The sequence below is a fragment of the Lissotriton helveticus genome, chromosome 2_1, assembly GCF_964261635.1.
Source record: "Lissotriton helveticus chromosome 2_1, aLisHel1.1, whole genome shotgun sequence".
NCBI classification, from domain to species: Eukaryota; Metazoa; Chordata; class Amphibia; order Caudata; family Salamandridae; genus Lissotriton; species Lissotriton helveticus.
In genome coordinates, this window is record NC_136059.1 from 628,441,239 (window position 1) to 628,469,033 (window position 27,795).

Consider the following 27,795-nt stretch of genomic DNA (forward strand, 5'->3'; position numbering starts at 1 on the left):
CCCTGTTCCCATGATGCACTGGGCCAGGGACAGACTAATTTGCATATAGCCAGGTTCTGAACTGGGATGGTGCAGTGAGCTAAAAAACGGTGATGGATCAAGCCCTGATCTGTTGACTGGGTAGGAGTGTTCTGATTAACTCAGATACTCTGTCCATCACCACCCCCTTTTTGAAATTATTTTGGCCACCATAAGTGTGGAAGGGTATGCTCAGACATGAGTCCCTTGCTCACTGCACCATCAGGATTCAAGCAAGCCGTGCTGAAGACGGCTGTAATGCCAGAAACCGGTCCCCGGAAGCTTGTTTCCTTTCCAGTGAAGAATTGGCTTGGTAGTTTGGTCTGCCCTGTTCCCATGATGCACTGGGCCAGGGACAGACTAATTTGCATATAGCCAGGTTCTGAACTGGGATGGTGCAGTGAGCTAAAAAACGGTGATGGATCAAGCCCTGATCTGTTGACTGGGTAGGAGTGTTCTGATTAACTCAGATACTCTGTCCATCACCACCCCCTTTTTGAAATTATTTTGGCCACCATAAGTGTGGAAGGGTATGCTCAGACATGAGTCCCTTGCTCACTGCACCATCAGGATTCAAGCAAGCCGGACCAAAGACGGCTGTAATGCCAGAAACCGGTCCCCGGAAGCTTGTTTCCTTTCCAGTGAAGGATTGGCTTGGTAGTTTGGTCTGCCCTGTTCCCATGATGCACTGGGCCAGGGACAGACTAATTTGCATATAGCCAGGTTCTGAACTGGGATGGTGCAGTGAGCTAAAAAACGGTGATGGATGAAGCCCTGATCTGTTGACTGGGTAGGAGTGTTCTGATTAACTCAGATACTCTGTCCATCACCACCCCCTTTTTGAAATTATTAATCATTGCAGCACATGATTACTACTTCCTTCATGCCGAACCGCCCTGGTGATCGCCCCGGGGGTGGGGTAGCAGCCATCATATCCAAACGCCTGAACTCCGTCTCTTCCTATTCCCTCCCAATTCCGAAGGTGGATAATCTACTTATCAGCGTGCAAACTGACACCGGTACCCTTACCCTTCTACTCCGGTACCGGCCTCCCCATCCTATGCCATCTTTCTCCACAGTCCTGAGTGAACAGCTATCTAGCCTTCTAACATTGCACTCCAGTTTCGCCCTTCTCGGCGACCTAAACTATTGGTTTAGCGATGTAAATGCCGGCTCCCATGCCATAGAGCTCTTCGAGACGCTCAACAGCCTGAATCTCACCCAACAGGTTACCCAACCCACCCACAATAAGGGTCATATCTTGGACCAGATTTGGACCTGCAATCTGGCCTTATCCACCCCAGACATCTCCCCCTGCGTCTGGTCCGACCACAACCTAGTCGACACCTCCATCACTGTAACCGGTCAGATCCCCGCTCCCTTGATGGCGGGTGGCTCCTCACGGAAGTGGAATACATATGATTCCCAGGGCTTCCTCACTGCCCTGGCTGACACCCGTCCATCCTTCCTCCCCTCTAATGACATCGATGGATGGGAACATGATCTCGGTTCCTGGCTCGAATCGGCCAGTGACCTTTTCGCCCCCCTGGTCAAATTCCCCAGCACCAGGCACCGCAATCCCAGCGAAAACTGTAAAGAGTCTGGGTGTGACCATCGATACTGAGCTCTCCCTCAGAACACAGGTGGGAGCAGTAATATCCTCCTGCATGTACCAGCTCCGGAAAATCCGCAAAATTCGTCACCTACTTCCCTCCGCTGCACTTACCCAAGTCGTGATCTCACTTGTGCTCTCCCGCCTAGATTTTTCCAACTCAATCTACCATGGCCTTCCATCATCCTTGACTCACCGCCTCCATGTTGTCCAGAACCAAGCGGCCCGCCTAATCTTCAACATCCCCAGATGGCAATCCGCCAAACCTCTGCTCCATAGCCTTCATTGGCTCCCTATAGCCCAAAGGGCAGCCTTCAAGGTGGCATGTCTCACCTTCAAGACCCTTCATGGTTCTGGCCCTGAGTTCGTAACCTCTCTCATCCGCTCCTACTGTCCTCAGCGTGACCTCCACTCGGCCCACCATCACCTACTTGTCACTTCCAGAATTAAAACTAAGAAATTCGGCGGGCGCCGCTTTTCTTATCTAGCCCCTGCACTCTGGAACCCCCTCCCTCTCTCCATCAAATCCTCATCCTCTCTCTTGAACTTCAGGAAAGTACTTAAAACTCACCTCTTCCCTCCCCTTTGTTAGAACCCCGCTACTTTGCTTCCCCCTCACCCATTCTGTCTCTCAGCGCCAGGAAGCCTCGGCATCAGTGCGCTCTACAAATGGCACCTAAGATAAGATAAGATAAGATATTTACTATACAATAAATATGGAAAACCTCCCTTAATGTATTCTTTGTATATTTCTCTGAGTGAAAGAGAGCACGAGTGACTGAGTGAGAAAGTTCGAGGTCTGTCACCACGGTTCCTGAGGGAACATGGTTGTCATGTTCAGTAGTTGCCAGACCTGTTTGCTCCCTGTCTAAGTTTAAGGATGCTAACGGGGGCACTGTGAGCTAGCTAGTCCGAAGGATATCCAGTGGGGGTGCGTGGAATATGTCTAGCACCATCCTAGGTTTATCTCGTCTGCAAACGTGCAGTTCCTACTGATTTGTGGAAACTATATGACACTCAAACAGGTATTCCTAAGGGTGCTTCACAGAGCCTGATTCTAATACCAGAATTATATTTGTTCAAATTTTAAAATGTTCTATTGTGACCATTAGTATCTAAGTCTCCATTAATTTTGTAAGAATGTGTTTCAACACAGTACCCAATTCCTTTATATTTGTATATATTGTTTTCAGCATAGGTAGATTTGAGCAATTGTAAGGAATAAATACATGCAAGGCTTCCTGAATGGTTAGGGTGAAGAAGAAAGGTTGAGAATAATTTAGCTGCAGGTATGGCAGTCTCGTCACCCATGTGACTCTATGGGACTCTCTGTGAAAGACTACATGGTCAGTTTTGGAAAGTTATTCAGAGCTTGAACAACACACAGGCTTTGAAACCACTTTGATTCACCAAAGAGTACTATAAAAAGTACAAGGTACAGGCAAATGGCTTCTGGCAAACACATTGCTACAACATCAAAGGTACCGAGTTCCTGGAAAAAGACAGCAGAACTCTAATTTGAAAGTAAGACAAAAACACCCTGAAGTAAAATCATTTTTGTCAAACAATGTTCTTGTGATATCACAATGACAAAAGTTTAGCAAATATAATAATCAACATAAACAATCTTGACCTAACATCCTTGATAGATTATGATCAAAACATTATACGTTATCATATCTGTGAGAAAAGTCCCCTTTTTGTGTGGTCTTCCTCATTTTGTAGCCAAAATGTATTGCTGTTTTTTTAGACTTTTCACAATGAAGCTCCACTATTCGGTGCCCAGTGTACGTGCCCTTACCCCTAAATGTGTAGAAATTGGCTAATCCCTGGTTGGCTTATTTTACTTTTTTGAGAGGTTCATAATCCAAGAAGATCTGCAGAGTCACATGTCACATGTAACACTTGGCACATACTTGAAAGAGTAAGAACAGGATGCCAAGACAATACATTGGTCTGGTTGCTTACGGACCCTGCTTTTGTCCTGCCAGATGTCTACCTCTGGGTTTGTTGTGGGTACAATGCAAAATTTTGTGATAGGTGCAGGAGGATACTGGTGAATTCCTGTGATTCTGCCACACACCCCAACAGCCATCAAAGCTCAAGTTTAATGTGACCGAAGACTTTCACCATCTTGAAAATACCATAGCACATGGCATTTTGGGCTTGTTTGCAGTAAGGCAAACAGAAACTACCAAAACAGTGTGTGGAGTTGCCCCCAAGGAACATTTACCCCACTGGTTAGGGAGTGCCCAGAAGCACCACATGCACTAGCTAGTGCAAAGGATAAATGTGGCACTCCGAGGCTCCTTCATCAGAAGAGTGGGGGACTCGAAAAGAATACCAGGTGGACTAAACGTCTTGCACTTGGCACAATAGGTGCACGATATGGTCTCTTTCACCCATGTCTATTTAAAGTGACCATCAACAATAAAACTACCACTTACGAGGACCCAATAAAGCTGGAGTTTTTTATACTCTCACAATGCTGACACAATGGATACTACTTCCTCATTTAGCACCAAATAGATAATCTATGGACTCAGTTATGTTTTCTACTGTTTCATGATCTTTGGATTTGAATTTGACTCATTTGTCATTTATTAATTTTTTGACAGAAGTTAATTTTCATTGTTACTATTTTTATTATATAACTAACATCTTTTCTCTCCAAACAGGTTGCTCCTGCGTGTTATTGTCTCCCCTATGTTATGACGTCTGTTCGTTCTATCCTCCATCCCCGCCTTCCCACATGGGTCTTGGACGCGTCATTGTCCTGTGTGGCCTTCCATCCCTCCACCCCTCGTATGTCCTGGATTTCATGTAAGTCTTTTTCTTCAATTGCGCTTTACCTCTTTTGTGTCAATTTTCTCTCTTTCTCTCTTTCTTTACTCCTGACGCCCTCATCTCAATCTATATCTTTCTCATTGCCTCCTTTTTCTTCACATCTTTCTTCTCTTCTTCACAGATTGTTTATTTGCTGTATTCCCTTCTCTTCTTCTTCTTACTTTGTTTTTCTATTTCAAATATTTCAGTTTATGTACAGTTGGTTTGTTGTCAATCATAGCTTGAATAGTTCAAGATGTTGTTTTCACCAGCATTTTTCATATATTTTTAGTTTTAATCTATGCCTTTAAAATGTATTTCTTGGAATGTTAAAGGTTTACATTCACCTATCAAACAACAGAGAGTTTTGACCCATTTGGCTAAATTGGGAGCAGATATTGCAGGTATACAAGAATCTCATTTAACAGATGAAAAATCTGCAAAATTAAAAATAGGCTGGGTGGGTGATGTTTTCTTCTCCCCAGGGAATGGCAAACGCAATGGAGTCCTTATTCTTTTTCGCAAATCCCTTTCCGTTAAGATATTATCGCATTGTACAGACCAAATAGGTAGATGGGTACTGGTTAAATTCGTAGTGGATAATGTTCCAGTCTCTTTATTGAATATTTACGCACCCACAGTTGGTGAACCCCTTTTTCTGGGTTTCCCTGGCCCAACACATCACACAATATTACGATCACAACTTTATTCTTGCAGGAGACTGCAATTACATTTTGAACCCTTTTTTAGATCGAAACTCATCATCTCCCTTTGTACCTCATAAATCTCATAAACGATTTACACAAATTATAAAACAACACAAACTCATAGATGCTTGGAGACTCTGCAATCCCACCTTGAGAGAATATTCCTTTTACTGACCAGCTCATCATACCCAGTCCCGCCTAGACTATATCTTTGTTTCTCATAACATTTCTCAATCATTAACGGCGGCTGATATTGGTTCCATACTAATATCAGATCATGCCCCTGTGACTATTAACCTTGAAATTTTGCAGAAACCCAAGTTGCTAACGAAATGGTGCTTTAATAATGCCCTCCTATTGGACCCGCTTTTCATGTCATCCTTCACCTCTTTCTTTAACAAATATTTTACTTTTAATCAATCAGATGCCATATCTTTTCATGTGGTCTGGGATGCCTTCAAGGCATCAGCCAGAGATTTTATTATTCGTTTTGTCTCCAAAAAATGCAAAAAAGCACAACAAGCCACCACTGCTCTGTTAGCTAAAATAAAACAACTGGAACATTCTTATTACTCCTCTAAATCAAAAACTTGTTTATCTGAACTCCTAAAAGTAAAATTTCAATTCTATCAAGATATTACTAATAATGCTTCAAATGATTTACTGAAATCAAGCGCAAAATTCTATGGTGGTCAGAATAAAGCCGGCAAATTATTGGCTAACTATTTAAAAGTTAAACAAAACAAACTCAATATAGACTCTATTTTCGGTGCAGATAATTCAGAAAAACTTAAAGACGAAGAGATCTTGAATGAATTTCTTCACTGCTATAAATCATTATATACATCTGCGACCCTTTCTTCTGACCATTCTATTTCTCAATTTCTCTCTAAAATACAATGTTCCCCTGATGCACGCCCAGGTTTGTCCCTTTTAGATTCAGACTTTACACAGATAGAACTTCATGCTGCTTTAAAAATACTCAAAAAGGATAAGGCCCCTGGCCCAGATGGCTTCACTGTAGAATATTTTACTAATTTTGCACACCTACTAATTCCCAAATTGCATACACTTATACGTACCTTTTTACAATCTGGAGAGTCTGCTGGCTCTTTTTCCGATGCTCTTATCTGTGTTATTCCTAAGGATGGTAAGGACCCTCAATATTGTAAACATGATCGACCTATCTCCCTGGTCAACATAGACTATAAGATTTTTTCAAAAGCGCTAGCATTACGTTTAGAATCTCACATGCCTGTTTTACTGGGAGCAGAGCAACCCGGCTATGTTAAGGGAAGGCTCATTACAGACAACACTTGTTTATTTTTTTATATTCTCTCCAAAGTCTCACATATTTCTCATCCCTTAGCAGCCATTGCCTTGGATGCAGAAAAAGCATTCGACAGAGTCGAATGGCCCTATCTTTTTCGTACACTTCAGTGGTTTGGCTTTAGTCCAAAAAGTATTGCTTTAATCTCTATTTTGTATTCTAATCCTAGAGCGGCTGTAACAGCAAATGGTGGTATCTCCTCCTATTTTAACCTTGGTAGGGGAGTTAGACAGGGATGTCCACTCTCTCCATTTCTTTTTAACCTCTCTTTAGAACATTTTCTGCTGGGAATTCGTCAAAACAGAAACATTCACGGTTTCACTTTTAAGGGTACCAGTATTAAAATGGCAACTTATGCTGATGATGTGATTTTATTTCTTTCACAACCTCAAGTTTCTCTCCCTGAGGTAGACTCTTTTGCGTATGTTTCTGGACATCAATTAAATAAAGACAAGTGTGAGATACTACCTTTAACAAAATATACTTTTAAGGCTGATTTTGTTACTTCGGGTTTAGCATGGAGTCCCCCATTCATTCAATATTTAGGACTACACTTTACTTCCTCCATTTCAGGAACAATATCACGTTGCATGGACAATTGCATACAGAGACTATCCTCTTTAACAACAAAATGGCATCCACTATGTTTGTCTTGGTGGGGTCGTTTAGACACTATAAAAATGATGCTTTCTCCCATAGTCTTATATACAATTTCTAATATCCCACTATCGATTCCTCTCAAATATTTAAATAAACTTAATTCTATCTTGTCTTGTTTTTTGTGGGGGCACAAAAAAAATCACGTATGTCCATCCAAAAATTGATGCGTCCAAAATCGGAGGGTGGGGTAAATTTCCCTGACCTCCCTATCTACCATAAGTCCTTCATACTAAATCAGTCATCGCGTTGGCTCTTGGATCCTTCCACAAATTGTCCTCTTTGGACTACACTTGAATGATCTTTTATTTCCCCCTTCTCCTTCCAAGAATATCTATCCTTCACACGCAAACCGCAATCTGTATCCACTCCAATAATTAAACATACTTCCAAGATCATTCCACTGGCCCCCTTTACATCCTTTCTCAGTTCTCCTATATGGCACAACATACACATTTTAATAAATAATAAGACTTTATTTTGGAAATCCTGGAGACAGCGAGGGTTGATTTGGGTGCACCAATTATATAGTCAGGACGTAATTATATCCTTTGCACATGCCAGCACAGTTTTTGGTTTTCCTTCCACTTTCCGCCCCAAATATTATTTCTTAAAACAAGCCATTGAATCTACTTGACTACAGCACACAGCATCCCAGCATAACCCTCCCTGTACCTGATCATACGGATAAACTGCGAACCCTCCTGTTTCATGGTTCCAGAGCTTACAACATATATAAACTTTTAAATAGTTCTCTTATTCCAAGAGACAAAACTAAGGTAGAATTATCGTGGGAAAATCAGCTTGAGGTTTCCTGGCCTGTAAACTTCTGGGATAAAATATGGCTCAAACTCAGGAAGTCTTCCAGGGCCGCAAATACTACACAGACATTATTTTTAATTTACAATAAGCTCCTACTATCTCCATTCACCCTCAATGCAAGACATTCCGATTTTTCGGATAATTGTTGGTCTTGCTCGCTTCCACATGCTGACTTATTTCACTTGCTTTTCACATGCAAGTTTGTCTGGGTTTTTTGGGAAAAGTTATGGTCTCTTCTCAGTTTCACATTTTTTTTTAGGTAGTTTATTTCCTATATGGGAAAATTGCGACACCAACGTAAAAATAATTGACCTGTTATTAGCAGTGGCCTTCCAACAGATAACTAAGAATTGGAAAGATTTCACTAAACTCTCATATTAAGCGTGGTGGTATGCGGTTTGCTACCATCATAGGCTAGACACGACCTTTGTGTACCCGATACATAGGGCTTTCAAACGTTTAGATCTGTGGGCACCAGTTACACTATTCCTTGATACTAGTGCTAGATCCTCTGTGCTCCCTACTCCTCTACAACAAGAAGTTACTAAACATCCATGACTTCCTTCATATTGTTATTATATAATCTATATTTATATTCCATTATTTAGTATAACTCTTTACGGAACCAATGTACTTATATGATTGTTATCTTGTATCTATATGATGTATTTGATTGATTGTTTTACATACTTTAACCTTCCTTGATCCTATATTCTGTACATTAATGTTATTCTTTCTTCTAATAAACTTATCTTTGAACTTAAAAAAAAAGAAGTCTATCCACTATCTGGGTCTCTGGATTGATGCAAAGCATGAAGGTTTACAAAAAAAAAAACCTGAACGAGAACATCCTACCATAGAGGCAATTAGGGAATAAACTCGACTTTCAATAACTATTTCATGAAGCATGAACATAGTTAAACACAAAACCATAATTCTACTTGAATCCACGTCAGAATAGATCTCAAAAGATCTATTATGAAAGCTTAAAGAGACTTTCAAAGATTATGAATACAAAAACAAAAGGCACAGGTTACACTGAAAAATCTTTTAGAACCAGCGTGACTAGAGGAAGAATAGGAGAGCAGTTTGGAGAAAACCCTGAGGTTAACAATGGAAAAAATAAGAGACATGTTCATTCTACACACACGTTGTTTTGGAAAATTAAACTGAAAACATTTCAAGAACTTTATTACTCATCAGTCATTACAAAATGTTTTCAGCTGTTGTAAGGTAGCAAATCCTGACCGATACACCTAAGAAATCAAAATCTTTTGATGTTCTAAACTACAAAAAAGTGAAGTTTCATCATAGGCAGAAGTTACCTGAAAGTAGTTGGAATGAGTTTCAGTATTGCAACAAATACACTTTTTCTGCATTGTCACCCCAGATTTACAACTTTTTTTGCACCCAGGTTTTACTGTTATTAACACTTTGTGCACTGTTACACTGCAATTCAGTACCACAGTGTATGTTCTCGAGCCCAAAAAAATATTTTGTAAAATACGCTTCAACCAATTTTTCTATTTAACTCTCATATAAGGCCAGAGTAGATAGAGCAGAATGTCTTTCAATGGCATAGGAGTTAAATGTAAAATGTTGGCAGTGCCATGTATTTACAACTTTCATGTATATTACAAACACATTTGACTGCCAGGAGCACCACTTTGCTCTTGCCAGGCTGTAGTGTAAAGGCACTGCAATAGCTCATGAAAGTAAAAGTACCTTTGCTGTGTAATAAAATTGATTTTCAATATATTAATAAGTCGCTCCTAAAGTGTGTCCTTTAAGCTCACAAGGGAGGGTGCCTAATAATATTTAAAAAAAGTGGCACACTTTATATTTAAACATTGTGCCCTCACTATGACTAAAGACAAAAAAGCTAGTCTCACTGTATACGCTGTACCATGAATTTCCATGAGCATGCACAGGTGTGACTGAAATATAAATTCTGCATCTCAGCCTGGGATAATGCCAGGAAAATAGCACAACGTTATTTCCCAATTAGTTTTATGATAACATCAGATGTCTCTTAACTTTAATGGAGAAATTGCTTTATAAATGTTACTTTGTGTTGCCTTTGTCCAATCTGGCTTTAAACCAGATTCATCTAATATCCAGATGCCAATGCACTGCCTTAGCTTGGAGCGTGAACTGCCATGTTTTCAAAGAAGATAGCTGGTCTCTGAGCTCAGGAAGAAAAGAGTGGTGTTGAATACTGGCCATGTAGCAGGGAATAGCCACATGGTATGGGTACAAGAACTGTTGAACAAACAACGGACAGCCTCAGCACTACCTCTTTTGACATCAAGATTCCAAGAAGGGCTTGTCCTGTTTATCTCCAGAACACTTTGAGACAACCTGATTCTAGCGACACTGGGACTAAACTAGTTTGACCATGACAGGATGGAGGAGAAAAAACAAATAAAGGCTTGGGTCCTATCACGCCCAATTGTAAGCTCTAAGCTCTAAGCTCCTCACTGCCGGCATCCGTCTCCTTGCACCAGGCGTGACACGCGTCACGCCTGGTGCAAGGAGACGGATGCCGGCAGTGAGGAGCTTAGAGCAGCTTTTCAAATGAGGATTCTCGCCGTGTGGCTCCCGTAAACAGCAGTCCCGGCTCCTGGAATCTCCGACAAGGATGATCAGATTACCAGCGAATAATATTCAAGTGAAGCCATATCTAGGGCTGAATAGAATCCGGCATCCCCTCCCCACGTCCAACATATTAAGAATACAATTGGGCGTTTTGATGACAACTTTTGATCTTTGTGGCCTGAGAAGTCTACAAAAGTGACAGCGACCCCCAGTCCGTGTCCTGAGGAGAACCCGAAAATAACACAGGGTTCGAAACGCGTTGACTTTCCACCTGAGATAGAATAAAGGAAGGGGCCAATCAGGGGAAAAGAATGTACTACAACTGCATAATTCATCCTGCTCACTCCCCCTGAACTAGACCCCCTTGAAAAAACTATAAATCTCAGACCGGTTTAGACAAGAAGGAAGTCACAATAAATTAAATGTCCGCTTGTCTTTATGTATATATAAAGGACTGGTGCCTCACAATCAAGTAATTTGAGGCATTGTACAGTTGTCTTTGCGATTTTGAACAGTAATTGGTTGTACAGTAATTGGTTGTATATATGTTGTCTTTATTTTTGTATTATTTTTAATGTATGTAATTGTCAATGAATGTGTTTTTTGATGATATATGATGAATTTCTTTGAAAACAGTTTTTCATAATACAAAAATCAATTTAATCAAATTGTTGTCCAACCTAGTAATTTACTGACTAGGGGGGGTAGTACGAGTAATCAAATCTTTCTGGCCATTTGACTGATGTTACAGCGGCGCTCCCATAAAATGTATAAGATCCATGGTGAAGCCGGTCATGTCGTAGATCCAGCTTCAATTAATGTTGTGTGTGAGGAATCAGCAAATCTGTAACAAAGTCTCGTCCTCGGTGGACTACGGTGATTTTAGTTTTCTTTTCCTGCTTGCTTCAAAAGGGGTCCGGTTACTCGGAAGCTCCCATTAGTCAGCATGTCTTCCAAGGACCCTGGCTGTAGAGGAATGGGCGCTGCATGTCTTTCGTGTATTAGAGAGACTGCTGGTCTTTCGTGTATTAGAGAGACTGCTGGAAAATGATGTAAACATATGTTAATCCTCTCGTAATGGCTGGAACTATGTTGATATTTCCTTCCAAGGGTGGATACATTTTATAGAGTTCAAATACCCATGCTTAATATTTGGAATGGATTCCTACCAAATATAAATAAATGCATGGGAACTCTTATTAAGTAGCTACACGTGTTCTAATGTTAATTCCTGCTAATTTCACATGTGTTCCACATATTGAGTTGGCGTGCTACCTTTCACTCTGAGGCACCTCAACATATTTCATTTAAGATTACATTTTGCACTTTGTCTTTTGAATAAAAAGGAGAAGTAAATAGTTGGGAGAAGAAAGGGAGAGTGGACTGAAAAAATATTATGGAGAACATAAAAATGATACAGGTGATTTCAACATGCATGATCCCTATTTTACAATCCAGTTTTGTTTAGCACATGTGAGAAGAAGGTTCTGTGATAACATCTTGTTTGAAATTTTGTTTTGCTTTCCATAAGAACGGTAAACGTTAATGGATACTAATAATAATATTAATAGGCACATTTGTAAAGCGCATGGTTACACTCGGCCAGTGTGTCCCCGCGCTGCGGTGCAACTGCCCAGATTTCCGCTCCCGTCGCCTCCCACCCTAACTCTCCCAAGGGAAAAGATACGTTTTTAGATTTTTCCTAAAACAACTCTCCTGGTCCTCCACCTGGAGACCCACGGGGAGTGCGTTCCAGTGCTGGGCAGCTAGCCTGCGAAAAGAGCGTCCGCCCATCCTAGCTCGCTTGACAGCGGGTACACACACCAGGCCCACCCCGCCTGATTTCAGCTGGCGTATGGGGACATAGGGGGTAAGTAGCTCAGACAGGTACGATGGAGCAGTCCCCTGCATGATTCGATGACATACACACAATGCCTTGAATAGGACTCTTTCCCTTATTGGCAGCCAGTGAAGCGCAGCCCGTGGTGCCTTCGCAAAAGTCCTCCTCGGGCGCATCAGAACCAAGCGTGCTGCCGTGTTCTGCACCCTTTGGAGTCTAGCATCACACCCAGATGAAGAAAGTTACCTAATCCAGGCACAACGTCACCAGGGCATGGACGATAGTCTTCCTGGCCACCGTAGGCAGCATGTCCAAGGTTTTCCAAAGGACCTTCAAGACTCCAAAACAGGCGCCTGCCACCCACCTGGTTTTGTAATCATAGGAAAGTTTGGTGTCCAACCACACCCCCAGATTCTTTGCCTGAGTACAGGGAGTGGGTGTAGTCCCCAGACTCTGGGGCCACCAAGCAGAAGACCATACCGATGAGGGGAAACATCCTTTACAATGAAACTTTGACAACGCAGTGCTATTACAACGCAGGTTTTAAAACGAAAACCATTACAACGCATTACACTGGGGGGCGCTCTAGGATAGGGAATAGATTTAATTTACTATCCAACACCTTCCCTACTATCCACGGGGACTGGAGTCGGAATAGTAAATTAAACTATTCACTATCCAGCACCCCAAAGCGATATGCGTTGTAACAGCATGCATTGTAAAAACTGCGTTGTAACAGCATGCATGGTAAAAGCATGCGTTGTAGTGTCATACATCCACCGATGGGGCTCTCCCTATCACAAGCACCTCCTTCTTATTGCCATTCAACTTCAGGCAGTTCCATGCAGCCAGTTCTTGCAGGCATGCTATGAAGTTGGAGGCAGTTGTCTCCGGTGCCTGTGTTAGGAAGACTACCAGCTGCGTATCATCGGCATAGGACACAACCCCAATCCCGAACCCATCAGCAATCTCCGCTAAGGGAGCTACGTAGAGATTGAACAGGGTCGGGCTCAGGGTCGATCCCTGCGGTACCCCCTGTCTAAGCTTGATGACCTTTGAGTAATGGTCGCCCTGCCTCACCTGGAAACTGCGCCCAGATAAAAAAGATTTCAACCAGCTCAGGGCGCTGCCCGACACCCCTCCATTCTTCAAACACAGTACCAAAGTGAGATGGGCTACAGTGTCAAAGGCGGCACTTAAATCCATACTGGACAAGTATATTGGTATCATTTATTTAGAGAGTCATTTGGACTTTGGCAAGATGCTAGAAAAATTTAAATTGGCAGTTCAACTGGAAAAAACGGAGATTCACCCATCTCATTTAGAATTAGGGGACTTCTTGGATTGTCATTGTGGACTCTTAAATGGTTCGGCCATAGGAACAATCTGCTGACAGTTCATTCAACACAGGGCCACCAGCTTAATATCCTACGAAAGCCTGTCAGAGAAGGTCATGACGCTCATGACAACCACACAAAGGAGTGGTCATCATGTGGACTGCGAAAGCTCTTTGTGCATCTGGGCTGTAGATTTGTTTGCACTTCAAATACAAACTTCCACTTTTGAGGGGGCTGTTTCAGCAAAATGAAAAATAATACAGATTGGCTACCAGAACTTTCAATTCGTCAGCCCCTACGTTTTGCTGAAAGTACTTTCCGGCATCAATGGCAGCACTTTCTGCAAAATTATCCCCACCCACATGGTGGGGAACTCTAAGTAAGCTGAGGTGGTCTTCTGTAGGGGCAATGGCCTCTGCCAATGTAGGGTGCTGGAAGACACTCACCATACTCTAAAATATTCTCTTGGTCATCTCTCAAAATAGTAAATACTAATGTAGTCATGCGGCTATATGCAAGACTGACAGTCAGTGTGCAAAAACCTGCTGGACAGATATGAGATGTCAAATGAGATCTTTTTTTTTTTATTAAAGCAATTTTATATATGGTTCAGGGGCATAAAGAAAAAAATCATATATATCAGTTTTGGTGACTGACTATTTAGTACCGATTTGATAATACTGTTAAGTAGTTAGATGATAACACGTTTAAAAACAAAATTCAGCCTTTTTTTGAAAAAAAAGTCAGTTATTTTGGTCAAGTGAGTATTTACTTTGACTTATTTTGTATCTGTGTGTAGCACTTAGAAAAGGGGTTTCACTTAACAGACTAGCAGAGGACAGCCACACCTGGGGCAGCACATATCACTGTGGGGGGATGTTGCTCCTTTAATTCATATTGGATAATTAAAAATGCACAGAACCAATTACTTTGAACAAATAACATGAACAAAAAATAATCAATGTGCAATCATTTTGATAAATGACTGTGAAATTTTGGGGAGTTATCCTTAACTATATCTTCAAAGTACAGCCCAGAGAATTCACTTAGGCGAGGCCACTGTAGGAGAAGGTATCAGGCCTTGGACAACCTATATCTTGTAGCCCCTACTACTTGGTTTAATTCTAAGCACTAAGGTATTAGGTTTTCCTCATTAATGAAGAAGGGGATGGATTGGGTACATGATGGGATAGGAATGAATGAAAAAGTGTTTGTGTGGTTGTCATCTTGATTCATTTGGGAACTGAGGAGGGCAGACATTTGAATTGTACTGTCTTTTACATGTTTTCTTTACAACTGCTTGCTGAGCAGCATTGCTTTTTCATCTTATCATCACCGAATAGGTAATGTGTAAGTCTTTATCACGCCAGTTAGCGAATGTGTTGCACTTCAATTTAAGTTAACAGATTCTAAAATACATGTGGTTAAAAAACCAAGCTTTCAACACTTTCTTCATCTGTATAATTTTAACAAGGACTGTGACATCGTAACAAGTTAAAATAGTTTAAGTGACAAAGAAGGTGATCCTTCCATTTCTTAGTTTTTTCTATTTGAACACAAAGGGGCCCATTATGATGTCGGGCGGTTTGCCTCCGCCAGGCTGGCGGTGGCCACCGCCGGCCTGGCGGAGGCATTCGGCCCGACATCCATGTCCTGATTCCCCCCGCCAGATTAGGATGGCAGAGGGGACAGCGGCGGACGGAAAGACAGTCCGCCGCTTTACCGCGGTAATAGATTAATATGGTGGCGGTGTCCAATGGACACCACCAGCCATGTTACAATGGCAATATGTAGGGGCCTTTCCGCGGCGGCAATGTCGCCACGGAAAGGCAGGTGGGGATTTATGCGGGGGCCCCCTGCAGGGCCCCCAGGTGATGGCAGAGGTGGAGGGGGACATTGGGGGTACCTATGGTACCCCCCCACATTTGCATATGCAAGGTGGCAGGCACCGCGCGGTGCCTGTCACTTTGCATATGCAAATGCGTGCTGACATGTTTATCATTGTGGCGGGCGGTGCTGAGTGCATCACCTGCCACAATGATATATACGTAGGATGTGCCCGCCACTGTGGCGGGCACATCCTAATTCCCCCTACGGGACCCCCGCCTTTATGGCGGGCGGTCCCGATCTCCGTTAGGGTGTCCGCCCGCCATCCTAATGACCCCCAAAGTTTCTTGCCCTATCTGTCCTGTTTGAAACAGATATATTCTCCATCACTTACTCTTTAACTCTAAAATGTGCCGAATTACTAATGTTACTGTTCCCCTCCCTATCCTGCAAGCATCTTGGAACCACAATGAACATTCAAATTGTTAAAGGTTAATAGACTAGAACAAGGCATTAGTTATTTTAATGACCTATATCCTAATAATATTTGCTCACTCTAGTTTCTTGGTAAAATTCAAAGTTGTTTATGTAAACTTGCAGATGCTCTGTTTTTTCTATAAGATGTTGCCTACTTCATCCAATCATATCTGTTTAATCCGCCTTTCATGTAGCTCTTGACAGAACATGATATTTAACTTTTACCAACTCTTAAAAGCTCTACGAATCATTATGTATATTAGTTTCCCCTGGCAAAGCACTCTACAGCCTAGTACAGTAATTTGTTGTTTTAAGTGTGCCTGTACTATTTCCTCTGAGAACCATTAGAATGCATGAAGATTTTTTTAAATAATTCTGCCTGCGTGAAGCACAGAGTTATATGAAATACATTTCATCATAATATATTACCTTTCACAAAGGGTATCTCACTTACTTCATCTAGTTTCCTCAATGAAATTCTTTCTGGTTTACAATCCTAAACCAATGAAATACACACAAAACAGTAAAGCATTTGCAAAGCAATTTAAACTATGTTTAAATGCTTCATTATTGTTATAGCTACAAGCACATCAAATTGCACTCTCTCATAAAAAAAGACCTACAAATAAGTTGAGATTAGAAAATAGCTAAGAAAGGCAGAGGAGGGATCTTAAACTTTGTTTACTTTGATTTTTCTATTTGGATACAAAGTTACTTGCAGTCCTCAGGGCACAGAAAAAATGAGCACTACAAACAAAAACAAATAAACACAATTCAATATATATATTTTTTTAAAGAAAGACTAGAATTAGTCAGATTCGGAGTTTGAATGGTGATGTGTAGGGAATGCAGTTGGAGAAGTACAATTAGGTATGGAATGGTATTGATAAAGATGCAAGCAATTTTATGGATGCCTTCATAAAAAAGTGGATATTGAATTGTGTTAAGTTTTTTTCTTTGCAGTGCTTATCTGTTCTGTGGCCCGAGGAGAACCCAAAAAGTGCTGTATGGGTTCGAAACACGTTGGCATGGTTTCCACAAACAAGTGTAATAGAACAAGGAATACTGAGGCTTGGTGCAGCAATTGATTAAATGAGTTCAAACTTTATTTAGCAGTCGACGCCTGCAATGTTACACTGTTTGTGTTACTGTTCCTATTTGATGAGCTTTCAAGTGATGATGTTATATTACAGCTCTTGTTAGGTTTGATAATTCAGGACATAGGTACAATTGCCTCTGTTATTTGTATAGGTGTTATATGTTTGTTAATATAATGTCATTGATTTGTCAATAATTGTGTGTGTTCGGCAACACAACAATTAGTGACTTTATGTTGATGTTTCTCTCTACACTCAGTTACCACAGGAGAATGGACTTCAAGCCATTGAAATATTTTTGGATACCAGACTGAGACCACATAGGGCTCAAACCAATTTCATCACTGAGCTAGCCTGATTCACACTGAAAAATAATTACTTCAAGTTTGGAGATGACATCTTTGTACAAGTGAAAGAGACAGCCATGCGCTGTCCCTTCGCTCCAGACGTGGCCATGTTGTACATGGCAAAGTTTGAAGAACATTTAATTTATCAAAATAATCCTTTTCAACATCACATCTCAAAATGGGTAAGGTTCATTGATGATATTTTTTGTGTGTGGACAGGACAGGAGGACACACCCAACCAGTTTTTTTGCTGGCTGAATCAGAGATCACCTGATATTGGGTTCTGTTTAATTAGTAACTCTTCCAAGATCACATTTTTGGATGTGGAGGTCCTTGAAAGCAATGGTCTACACTAACACAGTCTCATTTAGCAAAATCCCACTGTACTCTGAAGTCCCCCAGGATTCGATCTGGAACCTCTACAGATCAATATCTATGTTGAGATTCTGGAAGAACTCATAAAAGACCCCGATTGTAAACTTCATTCAATGCACAAATGATAAACATTTAACCATTAAATTCTCCCAAGACTGAAATATCCAAATCCCAACCAATTGCTTTTCCAAAATCCAAAAATGGATGAAGAGCACAGTGACAAATGAAAGACAACAAAATGGAAATCTTTCTTTTTTTTCTGATGAAGGAATGCAAGTTTAACAACACTTAACGTAAAGCCTACCAAACCTACACAAGAATGGCTTCATCCCAACAGAGTTAACTGTCACATCCTGATACTTAAGAATCTTAATATGGAGTCTTATTTCAGCATGTTATTTGAAAACACATTATAACAACTAAGGTTTCAATGTAAGTCAACCATTTCCAAATGTTATTTTAAAAAAGCAATTCAATCCCTACTACTCTCAGGTATCAATCACCGAAATTGTGTTTTACCAACACTTGCTTAAAAATGGACTGTCCCCAAATGAACAGTTTTACAAGTGACAAAACAATTGGCAGCAATCCATATCATCATATCACCAAACAACGATAAGTTCATTTCACTCAAATGGCTATATTGGAAGGCAAGATGATCCTTTAAAACATAAGATGTGACTTAAGGCATTCACTGAACTCTCACAAAAAAGAAAAGAAGGCCCTTAAGCAGTTCAATAAATCTCAAAATTAATGAAAACTTCAGGCTAACAGACTTCAAGTTCAAGAAAAAAAAACATTAATTCCCGAATCCCTTTTGGAAACCTCCGAAATTTTGGAAAGCCCTACCTCTAAAGAGAAGGCTAGCATCATCTCTGCTCAACCACTTACAGAAATATCACCTCTTAATAAAAAACATCTTGTCATGAAAAGCCAATATACTATTATCTCCCCATTTACACCACAATTCTAAACCTGACCTCATCAATAAATACTAGGTGACCACCATATTAGAAGAGTCCAAGTCCTTAAGCCCATACTCAATGGTGAAAGAAGTGATTTATTTGATTTTCAAACATAACAGATGAGTATATATATTAATTTCATTTTGCTTTAATCGAAAGATTTAGTCATAAAAGTGATAAAAACATACATATTATAATAAAAATATAAAACAAAATGATACAATTTTAAACATAAAAACATATTCAGGTAATAGAACCAGTGTATCACAATATGCCAAGAAGTAGTAATAACATTTGGACTAGTTGAATTGGAACAGGCGTGGATGCAACAAACATAAGGCGGACAAGATAAAAGCCCTGTAACATAAGCCCATGTTTAGAACTAGTATATACAGTAGCCAGTGAACATGTTGTGAGAGCAGTAGACAGAAAAAATTATAGCTAAGTGTCCAGTTTTTACAAGGGCTAATATACCTGTACAGACAACTCACAACGGAAATAGACTCCAGGTGGGAGAAAATTTAAGGATGCCTGAAATCACACCATTGTTCTGGATACTATGACACATTAATAAAAAGGCTGTCAGCACATATTGGCCATGGTTGTACAGTAAATAACAGTTCCATTGTGCAATATATTCAATTGACGGTCACTTGGCTACAGGATGGGCTCTTCCCTTCCACAGCACGACAAATTGTGGTTTATGTAATTTGATTGTTTTCTTCAGCCAAGGTATCTATATACATTGTGCAGTGGCCGCCAGGGCCCTAGCTCTCATAACCCACATTTTGCCCAGTATATATATAACTGCACAGTAGAGGTAAATAAGCTGTCGGAGTTAAACCATTAGTTATAATAGAAGATATTCAAGAAAAAAGAAATGTAGATTAATGAACAAAAAAAAACCACACTTGCATGAATATAAGAACTAAATGTCCTCCCACTCTTCACAGTAAACTTGAATGTTAATAAATCTTAATTATTTCAACAGGGCTTTGATTACAAAGAAAATGGGGTGAGTACAGAGAGGCTTGTATTTTGTGAGTTAGTGTCAGGTGGGGAACGTGGGTAGAGAAATGGTCAATCCCTACACATAATGCAAGGTGCAATAGTGATTTCCTTATACTGCGTGTCAGCAGCTCCTAAGCAGGAATCCCATATTTCTGATACCGAAGGAAACACATGGTAGTTGCTGACCCACTTTTGCCAGGAGAGACCACCTAGATGTGTTGTATCATGGAATAAGACAAGTTTAACAGCAATAAATATGTAAGTATTATTGGAAACCATGTGTCTGTGACTTCCATCTCCAACATTGTACCAGGTGAAGGCAGGACCACAGTTTGGGGATTTACATCTTAACATCTTGATTGACGAAGATAGGAGAATCGTAGTACTCACCGCTACTCTGTTGTAGGCTGCAGTATTTTATCCGCTTTTTAAATCCCCGTTTTTGGCGTATTTCGTTTTTTCTTTATTTTCTAATTTTACCTCGTTTTTATTAGGGCCACTCACAGACCCGCACTGCTGACACCTTACCCCCACTGTAATTTGGAGTAATCACCGCGTTTTCGCGGGTCCCTGCCCACTGACACGTTGGTGGCCATCTTGGGAGGGGGAGACTGCAGGCGGCGCGGTTAGCGCTTTAGTGTCCACGCGCTCTGCGAGTATAAAGGCAGGCAATCCACAGGTGAGCACCCTTAACATCTTGATTGACGAAGATAGGAGAATCGTAGTACTCACCGCTACTCTGTTGTAGGCTGCAGTATTTTATCCGCTTTTTAAATCCCCGTTTTTGGCGTATTTCGTTTTTTCTTTATTTTCTAATTTTACCTTGTTTTTATTAGGGCCACTCACAGACCCGCACTGCTGACACCTTACCCCCACTGTAATTTGGAGTAATCACCGCGTTTTCGCGGGTCCCTGCCCACTGACACGTTGGTGGCCATCTTGGGAGGGGGAGACTGCAGGCGGCGCGGTTAGCGCTTTAGTGTCCACGCGCTCTGCGAGTATAAAGGCAGGCAATCCACAGGTGAGCACCCTTAACATCTTGATTGACGAAGATAGGAGAATCGTAGTACTCACCGCTACTCTGTTGTAGGCTGCAGTATTTTATCCGCTTTTTAAATCCCCGTTTTTGGCGTATTTCGTTTTTTCTTTATTTTCTAATTTTACCTCGTTTTTATTAGGGCCACTCACAGACCCGCACTGCTGACACCTTACCCCCACTGTAATTTGGAGTAATCACCGCGTTTTCGCGGGTCCCTGCCCACTGACACGTTGGTGGCCATCTTGGGAGGGGGAGACTGCAGGCGGCGCGGTTAGCGCTTTAGTGTCCACGCGCTCTGCGAATATAAAGTCAGCTATGCTGACGCGCAGCGTCATTACGCAGCGTCATTGCCGGACTGTCGCCGGAGTTTCGCCAGAGTTAAGCCCGTCTGTGCCCGTCCGGGCCCAGACGGGCTCAGGGCCTGACATTCTGCCCACCTTTGTCGCACCTAGGGATTCTACTTTGTGCTACTCCCGGGAGTCTTTGCTGTCGATACGCGTGCCCAAACACCCTAGCTGCAGTTATTGCTGGGTGGAAGGTACCTCGTTTTCACAGTGCAATGTGTGCTGTTCTATTAGTACCGACAGGGGCTGCACTGTGCTCTCCATGGCTCTGCTTAATTGTAGGTCACTACCCCGCCATGCCACGGAAATCAATTCCCTTCTCTTGGACCACCGCTTGGACGCCTTGTTTCTTACAGAAACTTGGCTGACGTCTTGCTCTGGTCCTGACATCGTGCAAGCCCTTCCCGCAGGATATTTAATCTTTCATCGGGATAGGCCGGACGGGAGGGGAGGTGGAGTGGCCATTGTATATAGAGACACATATGTTTGCAAAGCGGTAGACTGCGGCATTAACAATGCTGAAGGCTGTCAGTTCTCCCTAGGCATATCTTCTACTGTCTCCATCTCTGGCCTTCTTGTGTACCGGCCCCCGGCTACGCTGGGTAATTTTGTAGATTCTTTCATCGAGGCAGTGATCCCATTGGCAGCCGCATCTTCCAATTTTGTAATCCTCGGGGACCTCAACCTACATTTTGACGACCCCGAGGACGCCGTAGCGAGAGATCTATTAGCTACGCTGGGTGCACTCGACTTATATCTTGCCAATGTTGGTGTTACCCATAATAGGGGTCATCAGCTCGATGTTGCTTTTGCTAATTCTAAGAATCTGCTAGCGTTCCCGCCGCTGGCTCTCCCCTGGACGGATCACTATCTTGTCCCGCTCAGATGGCTGTTAGCGAAACGGAGAGTTCCTGGACCCAGACAGTACACAGTTGAGCGACTTTGGTCGAAGCTCTCAGTGGACAGCTGGGTGGCAGAGTTAGTCAGAACCTGCCCCCCCTTGGCCGCCGATCCCACTATTGCTGACCAACATATGGGAATCTGGCTGACTGCTGCCTTGGATTCCCTGATTCCAAAAAAAAGAAGACCTGTCAGGGAAAGGAGAATTGGCTCCGCTCCCTGGTACACGTCCGAACTTAGGGTCCTCAGAACCTCATGTAAAAGATTGGAACGTGCATGGAGGAGAGAGAGGTCGGAAGACAGTCTGGAAGTTTATAAGAGAGAGATGAGGAAATATAAAAATGCGCTAAAGGATACCAAAAGGAACTTCTTTAGTGACAGGATCGAGAGTGCTAACAATTTACCAGGTGAAGCCTTTAAAATCTTCAAGGAATTACTTAAAGCCCCGGTCCCGCCGGTTGTATATGACAACCCTAAAGTAAAATGTGAAGAACTGGCCTATTACTTTCACTCTAAAATAGAGAAGATCCTATCCTCACTGCCTGCGACCCCCTTGAGCCCGGAATTAGATGTCAGCCCTGTAGTTGGCCCTGTGGAGCTTTCCTCCTTCGGCCCTTTCTCTGAGGAGGAGGTTATAAAAACTCTGAAGGAGATGAAGAGTGGCTCCCCAAGTGATCCTGCTCCCATGAAATATCTTAAATTAGTTGCAGACACTTTGGCCACTCCGCTCACTGACTTGATCAATCTCTCACTCTCTCAGGGCATAGTTCCCCAGAGATGGAAAAAGGCAGTGGTGAAGGCACTTCTAAAAAAGCCGGGATTGGATCCCTCGAATCTGGCCAATTTCAGACCAATTTCACTGCTACTTGGTTTTTCCAAAATCGCAGAGAAGCTGGTTAACCGTCAGCTTTCCGGTCATCTAGAGTCATACCACCTGTTGGGAGACTCCCAGACTGGCTTCCGGCCCGGACAGGGGACGGACACGGCCCTGCTGGCAGTAGTGGAGGAAGCGAGGAGCATTCTTGATACAGGAGGGTCAGTGGCAGTGATCCTCCTGGACTTGAGTGCTGCCTTTGATACCGTAAGTCACCAGGTACTCCTCCACCGTCTGTCAGAGGTGGGTGTGTCCGGGATGGCCCTTAAATGGCTGGAGTCCTTCCTCGCCAATCGGGTCTACCAAATCTGGGAAGCGGCAGAGCAGTCGACCCCGTTCCCCCTTCAATGTGGAGTCCCGCAGGGCTCATCCTTGAGCCCTACTTTATTTAATATATACATGACTCCGCTTGAAGGAGTGGTTGCCTCTTCGGGAGTGAAGATTATCAGTTATGCTGATGACACTCAGCTGGTGGTAGGCCTCACCCAGCTGGCGGAACAACCTGATGTCCTTCATGACTGCCTGGCAAAGATCCATCGTTGGATGTCTCACTCTGCCTTGAAGCTCAATGGGGAAAAAACAGAGCTGATGCTCCTGGGTAAGTCCAGTCCCTCTAGTATGGCTAGCTGTTGGCCCCGGTCCCTGGGTGATCCACCATCTCCCAAGAAGGAGATCAAGACCTTGGGAGTTTGGGTGGAGGAAGATCTGTCCTTTAGAACCCACGCCAGGAAGACCGCGGGGACGTGTTTTGGCCTGCTGCGGTCAGCCCGCAAGGTGTTGCCATTGCTCCCGGATCCAGCAAGGAAGCTACTGATCCGTGGCCTAATCTTGTCGAGGCTCGACTATGGCAACGCATTGTTTCTGGGGGCTCCTGAAGCTACCTTTAAAATTCTTCAGCAAGTACAAAACGCAGCCGCCAGACTGCTGTTGGATGTTCCCAGAAGGCAGTCAGCGGCCCCAGCTCTGAAAACGCTGCACTGGCTCCCTGTTAGGGAGCGGGTGAAGTTTAAGGCGTTATGCACTGCCCATAGAATTCTGCATGGTAGGGGTCCCCCTATTCTCTCTACTTTGGTACGTCCCTACAAGCCTACTCGTCCTCTGCGGTCGGATCAAGGACATCGTCTGCAGTCAACCAGAGTAAGGAAGGCTCGCTCGGGGGGCAGGCGTTTCTCAGTGCAGGTGGCGACGCTGTGGAATTCCCTGCCCCTTAAGATCCGCTCAGAGCCCAGGATTCTACTATTCAGGAAAATTCTTAAGACTCACTTGTTTCCAGTATAGTGGGTCAGCCTAGTTTTCTTCTTATCTGTCTCGCGCCGGGATGCTCATGGGTAACTGAGCGCGCTATAAATTTTGTATAATAATAATAATAATACATGCCCAATACCAATTTTAAATGCCGGACATCTCGTAGTTTCTTGAAATGTCCCTCCGACAATGAAGTTAACTTTTCTTTAGTAGATTCCATTGACAGTCTCTCATGCCATTGGCATCCAGTCGCCTTTACCACAGGTTTGGAAAATTGGGAATTGTATTTTTATGTACGATCAAATCTATTTATTCAGTCTGTAGCTGTTTGCACATTCTGCTCTCTGGCCAAAACCCTGTGTGTAGTCAGTTTCCCTCCAATACATCATTATGCATAGGAGTATGCTGCTTATTTCCAAGGTGTACTTCATATTTTATATATCTTTCAGGTAAATCACTAATAAATAAATAAATAATAGAGTGTAACTGCCCTTATCAATTAAGAATGATGGTAACTCTGGAAACCATTACAATGTATTTCGCAGCTTCCAGGCTCCCACAGAGGGTTCTCTAATCATGCATGTTCAAAAGAAGAAAGCAATTGATGATTGGTTTTAGCAGATATGTTCCTTTTAGCAGAGAGATGCAAGAATGGCTACATGTGGAATTGCATCACCTATTTCTCTATAAATGCTTTAAAAAGCTCTATGGAAGTTACATTTAAATACGCAAACACTTTAACTTAGGGTCACAAATCCTATCCACAATATTTCAACAGAAATTCTGACATAATAGCCTTTTTGCATTTTAGTAGGTTTATGGCTAGGGTTGAAAACAGGGGTGTTCCCAAATATAAGGCCATAGCTGACAAGTAGGAAAGCAGTGAGAATGTATAGAATTTGTGTGCCATGTTAAAGGAAGTGAAAAATATACAAAATTGCCAACTAAATGCACATGGTGTTTGGTAAAAGAGTTCACAAACAAGAAAATATTCGAAGTGGTTATGAAAACAAAATAAGTCAAAGGGGTCAAAACAAACTTGAATAACATTACACCCATGGATTGCCCACCTAGGAAGAGGAATATATCCGGCAACACAGTAGGAGTACTACAATTCTAAGACTTTTAAAGAACCTCTAGGAAATGTACATTTGCTTAAAGCAGAGTTGATATATAAGTGTTTGTGAAGTAGCCCAGAGTATGTATGGGACTAGGGATCACCAATGCAATGATTCAATTTTCAAATGAGCTCAATTTAATTCAGGACAACGTTTAAGATCATTGAAGAGCAAAAATTACTAATGTGCAGAAACATGTTACAAAATTAACATGTGAGGCGGGATACACCAACTGCATTTTGTAGTACAATAGGAGAACTACTCATGTACTACACAATGCCGTTCACAAATCCATGGCTGGAGACTTCTATCTCTGTCCCTTCTATCTTTTCTGGGTGGTAATCACCGCCATTGTAGCAAAGATCCCTGCACACGTATGTATATGAAACTGTAGTAGATGTGGGTGGGACAAGGCTGAGTGGTGGGAAATGGGGACAAGTTACTACTAAATAGGGAAGGTTAAGTGAAATTTAAGATGGGGTTTGGGAGGAACATGTGAACACAAAACACACACACACAAAAGAGTAAGACAATTGCAATTCACAAAATGCATTTCAAAAGATACTGTAGCCCTATAGGAATCAAAACAGGTATTGAACCTAATCAATTAAGCACCTCATATAAACAACCACTAGTACAGCGGCAACCACTAATAAAAAATCAATGAAGACAGGACATTAAAATAATACCCAATAAGAACAACTATTACATTCAATTAATTATAGATTTGTTTAAATAAAAAAAATGTAAACAAATTCTAAATTAAACATTTCAACTTAACATGTTAGTGAGAGTGGGTAATGTTTGAAATTATTGCTTAACAATTATAATGTATAAATTAACTTGGTATAAATATCTTATTATTTAATACATTAATAATTTGATGAGTTGAATTGACCCAAAAAACGTATTTGGTAATTTCCAAGTTAAGAAAGACTATTTAACATGAATTCACATGTCTAGCAGACATTAAAATATTTATTTATTTGGTAAAAATATGAAAACATTTTATTAAATATTCCTGTTCTTTCACATAGGAGATCGTTACCCACTAGCGGAGATTTCAACTGTCAGGTCAAAAGTTGCTAGTAAAAAGTTGACTCTTGTAAATTCTGTTGAAGGTGGTTCTGTTCCTTCAGTCAAGGAGGTGAAGACAAGTTAGTCAACATCTTTGGGCCTCATCACGATGTCTGTCGGAGTTGCCTCCGACTGACATCACCGCGGGTGCGGAACTGACACCTGGTCGTCAGTCTTGACACCGCAATTAGGATGCAACCGCACATGGTGTAGTTTCAAACTTCCATTTTACAATAGGAACTTTTGCAGTGGCCTGAAATGTCCCACAGCACAAGCTCCCATTGTAAAATGGAAGTTTTTTTTCACATCCCTGCACCATGTGGCAGGCACCTTGCCACACGGTACCTGCCACACGGTGCAGTAATGTGAAGGGGGCACCATAGGTGACCTCCAGGGCTACACCCGGAGGACCAGGGGAGAAGGGGGCCCTGCTAGGGGCCCCCAAAGTCACTTTCACAGCCTTTCCATGTCAGAAAGGCCGACATGGAAAGGCTGTGGAAAACAGATATCATAATCCCAACGGCGGAAATGTCATCCTTAAGGGATTATGGGGTTATGAACGATTTCCATCAGGCCGACAGACTCCTTGTGCTTGTTGGAACTAAGTTGGTTTCCCGGGTCGGTTCACACTGCGACCGCCGACATTGTAATTCGGCGGTCAGAATGTAAACTTTCTATATCGGTCAGAAAGCCTTCCACCAGCGGTCAAAGGCCGCAATGAGGCCCCAGGTGTAAATGTCCACCCAGAAGGGGTGGCTGGCTAAAGTGTATAGAGTGCAGGAGTAAATGTTAGTTAATATGTATGTGTATATTTACTTTTCGGATTCAGGCCAAAGGTTCTTGAACAATAGAAAGCATATATTTTTACAATTCAAAGATGATTTGACAAAAAGTTGCATGCATGATAATATATAGAGTAACACTAAATTCCACTGTGATTGCTAATTGTAGATGTGCAGCATGGGCAGAAACCATCTTAATATTGTTCAACAAGCAAAGAATTTTTTATAATGGACATTTTTGATCCAGTGTCATGACCTCCGAAATTACGATTCCATTTAAGTCAGATTATGGTTCCACAAAAGGAACTAGGTCCACAAAGTGTATCAGGCTGATGACAATCTGATATACCTACTCATAATAGGGCAGCAGTCATTCAGGCTATAAATGCTGCTTGTTCCTAATCAAAGCATGCCCATGTAGATTAAAATCTCCTATCTAAGGCCAGGGGTCTAACAAATGTTCTACCGTGTTACAGCCGTGTGTGATAGTACACAACATGCTATGGCCATTCTGGCATATTTGTGTCATACTAACTAGAAGGCCACATGATTTAGTATGATTTCAAAACC

General features: G+C 42.0%; 1 protein-coding gene across 1 annotated transcript in view; it reads right to left on the reverse strand.

The window, feature by feature from the left end:
* The window catches only part of EDIL3 (EGF like and discoidin domains 3), a 1,767,398-nt gene that overhangs the window by 1,271,662 nt on the left and 467,941 nt on the right, over window positions 1-27,795 (reverse strand). The window lies entirely within an intron of this gene.